General features: G+C 36.1%; 1 protein-coding gene across 2 annotated transcripts in view; it reads right to left on the minus strand.

Annotated features, from left to right (window-relative positions):
* Positions 1-7,824: 7,824 nt before the first annotated feature.
* The window catches only part of LOC107723756 (transcription factor 21), a 65,724-nt gene continuing 63,063 nt past the window's right edge, over positions 7,825-10,485 (minus strand). For both annotated transcript variants that reach the window (XR_001637963.1, XR_001637961.1), the window contains one exon: positions 7,825-7,920. The gene's annotated coding sequence lies outside the window, so the exon portion shown is untranslated. The remainder of the gene's footprint in view (positions 7,921-10,485) is intronic.

Here is a 10,485-nt window from a genome sequence, read left to right on the forward strand (position 1 = left end):
TATATTAAATGCTGGGTAGATTACTTACAAATTGTAATCCGTTACGGATTACATATTACATGATAAAAATTGTAGTAACGTAATCTAGGTTACTCATTTTAGGTAATGTATTCTGACTACATTTTTGATTACTTTTTATCTAACTTGTTTTAAACTTACCATTCATAATCTATAATACATTTCATAATTGTTTCACACATATTGTTTTCCCCCCAAATTTAGAAGCATGAATCGCCAAGTTATTTATATGACATTTACATGACCATTCCATATTGTGAATATAGCCAAAGCTAAATGATGTGACAGACTTTTAGAAAGGTAACTTTAAAAGATAAAAAAAGAAGAAATATTAGGGAGAATTAATTAATTATAAATATTTTACTGCCACTGTGTGAATAATATGTAATCATGTAATCCATAAAAAAGTAACTGTAATCTGATTATGAGCATTTTAAATTTTAATATAATAAAATTACAAGTACTTAATTTTTGGAATCTGATTATGTAATTCAGATTACATGTAATAAGTTACTACCCAGCACTGTATATATTACTTTTTTTTTTGTTCAGTTTTTATTTATAAAAAACTGCAATTGGAAATTATACAGATAGAATATTTATTCATATATTCATGAACAAATATTTTTGCCAAAAATTATAGTATATGGTGCAAAACATTACTGTGTTGAGCTTGTTGAAAATGGTCTCCAGGCCTAACCAGGTGAAATGTGGCCAAGATACCTCTAAAACAGTCAACAGACCACCATGACCATGTTGAGAGACCAGCTAAAACAAGAAAACCAGTTTAGGCTGGTTTAAGGTGCTTATATGTGAAGTGTTTGTAATTAGTTGTGAAATTTACTAGCAATTTTTGACCGAAATATGTTTCCACACCACATTTTAAATGTAGCCAAAACATTTAACAAACAAGCATGCAAGTGCATTTCTGCTTACTTCTATATGCAGATTCCAGGCCTGCTTATGGGTACAGATGCTTCACACACACACACACACACACACATACACACACACACACAGAAAACAGTCCCCCTTTTCTTGTTCTTTTTTTGTGCTTTCAGTATTATGGTTATCAGCGCTGTAACTTTATACTCTTCCTTTCATGTAAAATACATTGTTACCTGTGCCCCCACCCCTACGTCCCCCAAAACACACACACACACACACATTTCAGCATATGCCCCTGGGAGGTGTAAGATTATCTGATGTGTCCCCTCCCTGAAACGCTCTTCTCTAAAGGTAGGGGAAGGCAATAGAGAGAGGAAGAGAGAAGAAGAAAAAGGAAATAGAAAAGAACAGAGAGTGTGTGACAGGGCTAAGGGCTGTATGTAATGCGCACACACACAACATGCATGTTTTTCAGGGTATTCTGATCAGGTGACAGTAGTTTATGCGGTTATATTTTCTGAGAACATTCAAACTCCCTGCGGACACTGAAAATAAGAAATAGAAACTAAAATTAGAACGAGCACACACACGAAACCTGTTCCCGACCAGTCTATTCAACATCCGTGTTCTCATTTAAAAACTAATAAATTCATCCCAACAAGATTGGTTTTATATAATTTATGTAAATACTGGGTTTTATATAATTTATGTAAAAAAATGTAACATGGTAGTACATGCAATAAAATTCTCTCTCTCTGTATATAATTTAAATATAGCCTATGCACATATATTTATACCTTAGGTACAATCCATCCACAAAAATTGCTGAATCTCTTACACATTATTTTATATCTTCGTAATGGTTCCTTATTAATTATTTTACATACAAAATTATGTGTAAAACACTCACATAAGAGTGAAGTTTTACCAGTATATCAGTAAAATAATTTTTCAAAATATAATTTAATATTAGATATAACTTTTAATTTGTATAAGTTTTATAAGTCCAATAAGCTTATTGGAGGATATTTTACAACCACTTCAGTCTTCAAAATTCACTTCAAATTTCACATTTGATTCAATGTGCTACTAACTGTTTCTTATTATTTGTGAAATTTACTAGCAATTTCTGAGTAAAATGTTTATAAATAAATTTCTTTGTCAGTTTATACCACTGAAGGCGTTTTTATTGTGCGTGGAGTGGGTCACTTCATGGATGCAGACATGTTGAGATCACATGACCAGCCAAATACTAGTATCCTTATGTAGACGACCTCCTGTTAGTGAACACTTTGAGTTAAAGGGGTCATATGATGCGATTTCAAGTTTTCCTTTCTCTTTGGAGTGTTATAAATGAAAAAATGACTGAATACAAACAATGCATTTCTGCAATGTCATTAGTAAATGCAAATTTTAGCATGATGCCTCCATTACACACTAGTATCTGCAAAATATAAAAATACAGTCATAGTCAGTCATACAGCAATGTTCTAGAACAAATATGTTTTTGATCAGTCCGATCCACTAAAATGACCAGTTACAGCAGCAGCCCATTTGATGGACTGCTCCGTTTGCATGTCAACCTGGTGTATAAAAATTGGAAAGGTAGCCTATATTTCGCCAGGGGAAAGGGGTCAGAGGGAAACTGGACACCAGGCCAAGCCCTATAGACAGACACACCTTCGCAGCTTTGAATGAGTGTGTATGTGCAACTACGTGAGTGACGCTGTCTTTCTCTTCCACTGGCTCATTGATTCATGTATCTTTGTACAGCAACCAAAGTGTTTACACACACACACACACACACACACACATTTCTATACGTGCGCATTGGAGTGTGTGTGTATCATCTTAAGAAATGAGCTGAAACTTTATATAAAAAAGCACTCTAGCATTAAAGTGCTCCCTTCCCCTCTGATTGCAGCAGAAGAAATACTGCTTAATTATTCATGAGTTCTTGTGCTTGTGTCAGCTTTTCGTTAATTATTTAAATTAATCTCATTAGCGAAAGGCCAGGTTTCAGGAGCATTTAATTAAATGATGAATTGCTTCCCAGATGTCGACGTGCTTGTTAAATAATGTGCTCAGGCTGGACCCAAAGCTGTCAGAAAGACTCACCCAAAACTGCACACAAGGACCACCATTGTGCACATTAGTGACATTGTACTCCACAACTTAATGCAGTTTTTAAGATCGCCAGGAGAACCGTCAAATAATCTCTGTGTTTATTAATCAATGACTCTGCATGACTGTAAAAACATCATCTACATCCAGCTTCAGGAACGAATATAGTCTGCTCAAACCTGCAGCTTTGTTTTGACAGCTTGTACTGATTCAAACGTGATTGGAAACAATTTAGTCTCATCAAACTCAACGTCAGTACTGGAATACCTAACATCTGTATTAAAACTTAAGATCTGGAAGGATCTTGAAGAAAACTTAACAGCTATGCACTTACAGTGGAAGTTGACGGGACAACTTACAACGACTGTCTTATAGACTTGCACTGTATGCTGTCAATGCAAATTTTTTTTGTTTCTTTCTCAAACTAAGGGGCAAGCCACAATTATTTTAGAATTATTCAAAAGTTTAAGGTTTTAAAGTATCTTATGCTCAACAAGGCTGCATTTATCTGATCAAATGTAAAGTACAGTAAAAACAGTCATATTAGACTGTTTTCTATGTAAATATATTTTAAAATGTAATTTATTTCTGTGATAAATAAATAGATAGATAGATAGATAGATAGATAGATAGATAGATAGAGTTCAGATGCAAAAGCCTCTAAGTGCCATCTGAAATTTTCTTCTAAAATTACCATTTTTATCAGGCTCCTGTTTAGGTTCAGCAATTTTATTTTAATGGCAATGCATAGGTCCTTTTCTATATGCCATTAAGGTGAAACAAATGAACTAAATATAGGTCTTTAGTGTCACTTGTAATCAATTAAGTGATTGCTTGCTGAATGAAGAAAAAAATACTGACCCCAAAACATTTGAACGATAGTGTGTTTTCTGTAATTATAGAGCTGAATTTGTGTTTAACCATCCTTTTCAAACCCCAGTACCCAAACTTGAAATATCTTCATTCATTGTACATAAAGCATCACTTGGTACACTAGTTTACAAAGCTGTTAAATGTGATATGTTTTAAATGTATGCGTATCTTCTACACATGGTCAGAACAACTGAATTAAGACTACTAACTCAAGTGAGATGCGTGTCGATTTACAGTGTAAAAGACAAGCAACAGGTGTAAATAACCAACAACCATCAGGAAGATGAGAATTTTGTAACGAGTTTAAAGAGAAAAACCTAGAACAAGCCTTTTCATGTCAGCGAGATGCCAAACTTCAGTTCATATCTGCGTTTCAGTTTTGTTTTGACGTTAAAGACAGGGTGCTTGTTTTTGCTATAAAGCAAGACCTACTTTTTTCCACAGTACAGAAGATTCATAATTATTACTGCGTCGGTTTAACAGTTTACATCTGACCCTGTACTGTCTGTTGTTAGTGGTTATTTGCTGATTACACTTAAATTGGGAGGTGTAAATATGTGAACGTGAAGCCGTGCTTTCTGTTCTCCTCTCTCTGCCTCGTCCCCTCTTCCTCCCTCTCTGTAGGTGTGTGTGTGAGTGTGTGTAACCTGAGTCCTCTCTCTCTGTCTGTGGTCTCTGCTCTGGGGCTCTGGGGCACAGACTGCACCAGAGGAAAAGGCTGCAGCTACACCCCCCTTTTCATTTTACTCCTCTGCTATTTTCTTCCAGAACCAAAAGCATTGATCCCGAGTCACAAAATACCCCCCCCTTCACCCACACCTCAATCTCCCTCTTCCTCTCCTTCCATTACCCCAAACACCCCCAGATCGGTATCTGTCCTCATCTGGATTATGGACGCCTGTCTGTCTTTTCCAGAGTGCTCATGTACGCATATGAAAAGCACAAGCACGAGATGTCGTAACACATATTCAAGACTGTTTTAATCATTAATCGAATGTTATCTAAATAATATGTAAAAAATTATAATAATAATTTTTTCCACAATTTAAAATGTAATTTATTTCTGTGATAAATAAATAGATAGATAGATAGATAGATAGATAGATAGATAGAGTTCAGATGCAAAAGCCTCTAAGTGCCATCTGAAATTTTCTTCTAAAATTACCATTTTTATCAGGCTCCTGTTTAGGTTCAGCAATTTTATTTTAATGGCAATGCATAGGTCCTTTTCTATATGCCATTAAGGTGAAACAAATGAACTAAATATAGGTCTTTAGTGTCACTTGTAATCAATTAAGTGATTGCTTGCTGAATGAAGAAAAAAATACTGACCCCAAAACATTTGAACGATAGTGTGTTTTCTGTAATTATAGAGCTGAATTTGTGTTTAACCATCCTTTTCAAACCCCAGTACCCAAACTTGAAATATCTTCATTCATTGTACATAAAGCATCACTTGGTACACTAGTTTACAAAGCTGTTAAATGTGATATGTTTTAAATGTATGCGTATCTTCTACACATGGTCAGAACAACTGAATTAAGACTACTAACTCAAGTGAGATGCGTGTCGATTTACAGTGTAAAAGACAAGCAACAGGTGTAAATAACCAACAACCATCAGGAAGATGAGAATTTTGTAACGAGTTTAAAGAGAAAAACCTAGAACAAGCCTTTTCATGTCAGCGAGATGCCAAACTTCAGTTCATATCTGCGTTTCAGTTTTGTTTTGACGTTAAAGACAGGGTGCTTGTTTTTGCTATAAAGCAAGACCTACTTTTTTCCACAGTACAGAAGATTCATAATTATTACTGCGTCGGTTTAACAGTTTACATCTGACCCTGTACTGTCTGTTGTTAGTGGTTATTTGCTGATTACACTTAAATTGGGAGGTGTAAATATGTGAACGTGAAGCCGTGCTTTCTGTTCTCCTCTCTCTGCCTCGTCCCCTCTTCCTCCCTCTCTGTAGGTGTGTGTGTGAGTGTGTGTAACCTGAGTCCTCTCTCTCTGTCTGTGGTCTCTGCTCTGGGGCTCTGGGGCACAGACTGCACCAGAGGAAAAGGCTGCAGCTACACCCCCCTTTTCATTTTACTCCTCTGCTATTTTCTTCCAGAACCAAAAGCATTGATCCCGAGTCACAAAATACCCCCCCCTTCACCCACACCTCAATCTCCCTCTTCCTCTCCTTCCATTACCCCAAACACCCCCAGATCGGTATCTGTCCTCATCTGGATTATGGACGCCTGTCTGTCTTTCCCAGAATGCTCATGCACGCACGCGTATGAAAAGCACAAGCACGAGATGTTGCAACACATCTGCAGGACTGTTTTAATCATTAATCGAATGTTACTGAAATATTATTTTGCAAACAAATTTAACACACGAATGCATTGAAAACAGGCCGAAATGGTTTCAGCGGTGTGTGTGTTGTACTGTCTCTATGTGTGCGTATGTGACTCGTGGTGGCCATATGGCTACTGTGCTTGACATTTCAGTTCACATCTGTTGTGTATTAAAGACCTAATGCTGCTCAGTACACACCTGGGTGGCATTTTCGCACACACTCATTCATGCACACAAACACTCTCACACTTCAAACCGCACGATCAAACTTTTCAATTATCGTGTAGTGTAGACCAGTGTTTCTCAACCTTTTTTTTCTCTTAGATATCACAAGACAGCAAAACTAAACCAGAAATGTGTTCCTCAACTGATTCTTTACTGGAAATCATTCAGCGTTATCATTCATTTTACTTAAGAGGGACCATTATTTACTTTTGAATACTTATGAATACATAACATTTGTATTGAAACAAAAGAAACCTACAAACATCCTTAAGAAACATATAAACACACATACAAAGACTGTTCCTGTCAATTTCTGCCAATGCAATTTTTGTTTCTTCCTCAAACAAAGGGACAAGACATGCTTAAAAGATTAGTGTAAGATTTTTTTTTAAAGAAGTCTCTTATGCTCACCAAGGCTGCATTTATTTGATCAAAAACACACAAAAAACAGCAATATTGTGAAATATTATTACAATTTATTACTTAAAAAAAAAAAAGTACTTTATTCCTGTGATGGCAAAGCAGAATTTTCAGCAGCTATCAGTCTTCAGTGTCACGTGATCCTTCAGAAATCATTATAATATGCTGATTTGATGCTCAGAAAACTTCTCTTGTCATTATCAATGTTGAAAACAGTTTTTGTTGAAACATGATATATTTTTTCATGATTCTTTGATAAGCAGAAAGTTCACTTTTGGAGACACCTTCTTGAGAAACACTTAACAATAAATGCTTTAAGAAATGTTATCCCATCAAGTAATGTATAGTAAAAAAATAATAATATAATTGATTCTACAGTTAGTTCTGGTCCTTCAATTTGATTGGCCAAACAACATTCCAAGAGTGCTGATATACAGTAAATATTTAGAATAATTCCTTATTTTTCGACGTGGATGTAAGCTATTTCCTGCGAATGAGAAAGACTTTTGATTCATTAGCCACTATATGTAAATAACTAGAAGAATAATAGTGCAGTAGATGGTAAAACTATTTGCACTACAAACCTGTGTGTTTATCATTACAGAAGCCTTGCACATTCAAGTTACAAATCATCACGCCTGCACTTTCATTAAAAATAAAGTGGATAGGTTTAACAAAGCAAAATCAATATCTTCCCAAGTGCCTCCAGGGATCTGCACACCCCTGATTGAGAATCACTGGTACAGAGAGTCAGCTGGATGGGATTTTACCCACACATATCCAAATATACAACACATACACACTCTTCAAATGATACTGCACAATACACTGGCCAATTCTGAATTTTCTGAATTAGCGGAGTGATGAATTCAGTACACAGACAATGAAAGAGAAGAAGATCATCTTAAAGCCATAATGTTGTAAAACACATGTGAATAGTGTGTTGTAGTTCACTTACGCTCTGTTCATTCAGCTCCTGTGTATTCTCCATCAGTTGTACTTCCACTCCCCTCGACTACAGTCCAGACACCTGCAAATGAAAGATGCTTTAAAATCGCCATAAACACAATAGAATTCATAGGCATCCCTCTCTCGTTTCTGTCTCTCTCTCTCCCTTTGTGTCTGTGGGTATATGCGTGTAGGAGGGGAAGGAAGAAGTCTGGTAACTTCACTGTATCATAGCCAGCTAGGCTGAAGTAAATATCATTTACAGAAGTAAACATTAAACAATGGGTTGAGAGAAATGTAATCAATGTAACACACACACACAAATGCACTCATACAGTACACACAAAAAGCCAAGCTGTCCAGGTTACGGTGATGCTAGCATGGCAGTAGTCACTAAAAACGTTGATGATTTTGAGTCCCCCGTTGAAGCCCCTTCCACCCACATCCCAGCCTCCATCTTTATCTTTCTCTCTTCTCTTCCCATCCTTCCCCTGCCATTTAAAAGCTTGAAACTTCTGTAAATTGCTTTGAAACCTCCTGAGGCCTCAGTAATGAAAAGCACTTTTATTCAAAAACTCTTTGTAAGCCTCAGGATGCGGAGAATGGGTTTATTTTCTGTCCTGCTGCAGGTTCCAGACCTGTGATTTACAAACCTGTCTACGATTTGCTGTATTTTTAACATTAAATTTGTTTACATATCTCAAGAACAACAAACTGTAAAGAAAATAAATGAAATAAATAAATAAATGAAATGCACAAAGAAAAGATTCATAAATTGACCAAACTAAATCTTGAATTAAAGTCTAGAAATGCTATTTTTGTTTAGCATAAAAAGAGACCAGTGTTCTAATGCTGAAAGTATATAATGTTTTTTTTTTTTATAAACCAAGCAAAACTGCTTTTTAACTTGACAGCCAGCATACATTCTTCTTGTATGCAACTCGGTTGAACTGCCCAAATTTATGTGAATTGAAGATTTCTGCCAAATCATTTTATACAAACACCTTTCTAAAAACAAAAAACCATCTTCATTGAAACAATTTTTGACTTTGCTCAAAAAACTGAAAAAAACCTGTTTGAATAGTCATGATGCTTCTGTTTGGGAATATGCTTTAGTTTATGGTAGCCTATATCCATTACAATGACCTAAGAACAATGGATGGAAATGGGAAGTCCCCACAAGCATATGTACTGTATACAAGCTTGTGTGTGTGTGTGTGTGTGTGTCTGTGTGTGTGTGTGTAAGTGGAAGGGAGAGAAAGAGAGTTGAAGGGCACAGTTTGAAGAACAGATCATTTGAATTTTTCATTTGCTTGGTGAAGCTGTGTTCTGAAATTCTAGCCTTTAATGCTCAGGCAGGGGAATGAGCTGAGCAGCATTGATTTTTACTGTTATCACTCTGTGCCCTCTGAGCCTACTGTCCTCATACACACACACACACACACACACACACACACACACTGTTCTATATCCTGGTGCGCGCACACGCAGCCACACAGACAATGAACAGACGGACAGCCAGCAGAAGACACATTACACTAAGCATGTAACTGAACCATTGAGCTGAAATTGATGTCCCTTCTGTCAACACACACATTTTCAAATAAAAAAACACTGATATGCAACAACGGTCCCAGACCAAAGCATTTGATTAAGTCAAACAAGGAAAACAACATTTAAGGAAACATTCTGGGGATTGTAAACGGTCCAATTAGAGAAGATCATTCTGTCTCAAAATAACAAAGCGCGCCAACGCGCTTTACTGCTATTGTCAAGAAAGCACGCGGAGCGTTTAGTGGCGCGGCATTCTGCGCGCGATTAGACAGAGCCGCGGCACGAGCGCAACGCACAGGAAAGCCAAATACGCCAAAGCTTTCGTTTTCCTCCCTTTAAATCATCAGCGCTCACTCCATTGTCAAAACACACTGCCTACTACTAATAAATAAAAAAGCTGGACCGGTAACAAATTGTTTAAAATTGCGCAAAAGGTTTTGCCTATGGGAATATTTTTTAATTAATGCATGACGTGTAGAGTCATTATTTCATAGATTCATTGTTATTATAACCGATTTCACTATTTAATTTAAATGTTTTCTCCTCCACCCTGTGAGAAACTTTTAACTTCCAAAAGGTTCCAGTTAGAAGAGCTTTTTAATTCTTCAGAAAACCATCTAGTCTGTGCAAGATTCCAAAAAAGCACAGCTCAACTCAAGAACTGTACGTAGTGAAGAATGTTATTGATACTTCAGATGCCACAAGGAACCATTTAAAAGAACCTTAATTTTCAACAGTGTAGGCCTACTTTCCTGGCAAAACGTATGCAAGGTGTTACTTATTTTACTGTTTACTACACTGTAAAAAATAAGTGTAATTTTAACTGTAAAATTTTGTAAAAACGCTCCGGAAAAAAACTGTTAATAGGTTAACAGTAAGTTCCCGTACTATATACAGGGAAAAACTGTAAAATATCTAACCAGACATTTCATGTAATTTTACAGTAAAATGCTGTTAATTTTACCGTTTTTAGAAGTAAAAATAACAAATCAATGTATAATTTACAGTCAAAAACTGTAAACTGATATTCCCAGAATTCCCTGCATGACACTCCACATTTGAAAGTATTTTGTTTAAATAATCATGGTTTTTT

The sequence above is a fragment of the Sinocyclocheilus rhinocerous genome, unplaced genomic scaffold (genome assembly GCF_001515625.1).
Source record: "Sinocyclocheilus rhinocerous isolate Xijiao unplaced genomic scaffold, SAMN03320098_v1.1 scaffold905, whole genome shotgun sequence".
In the NCBI taxonomy this organism is placed as follows: domain Eukaryota; kingdom Metazoa; phylum Chordata; class Actinopteri; order Cypriniformes; family Cyprinidae; genus Sinocyclocheilus; species Sinocyclocheilus rhinocerous.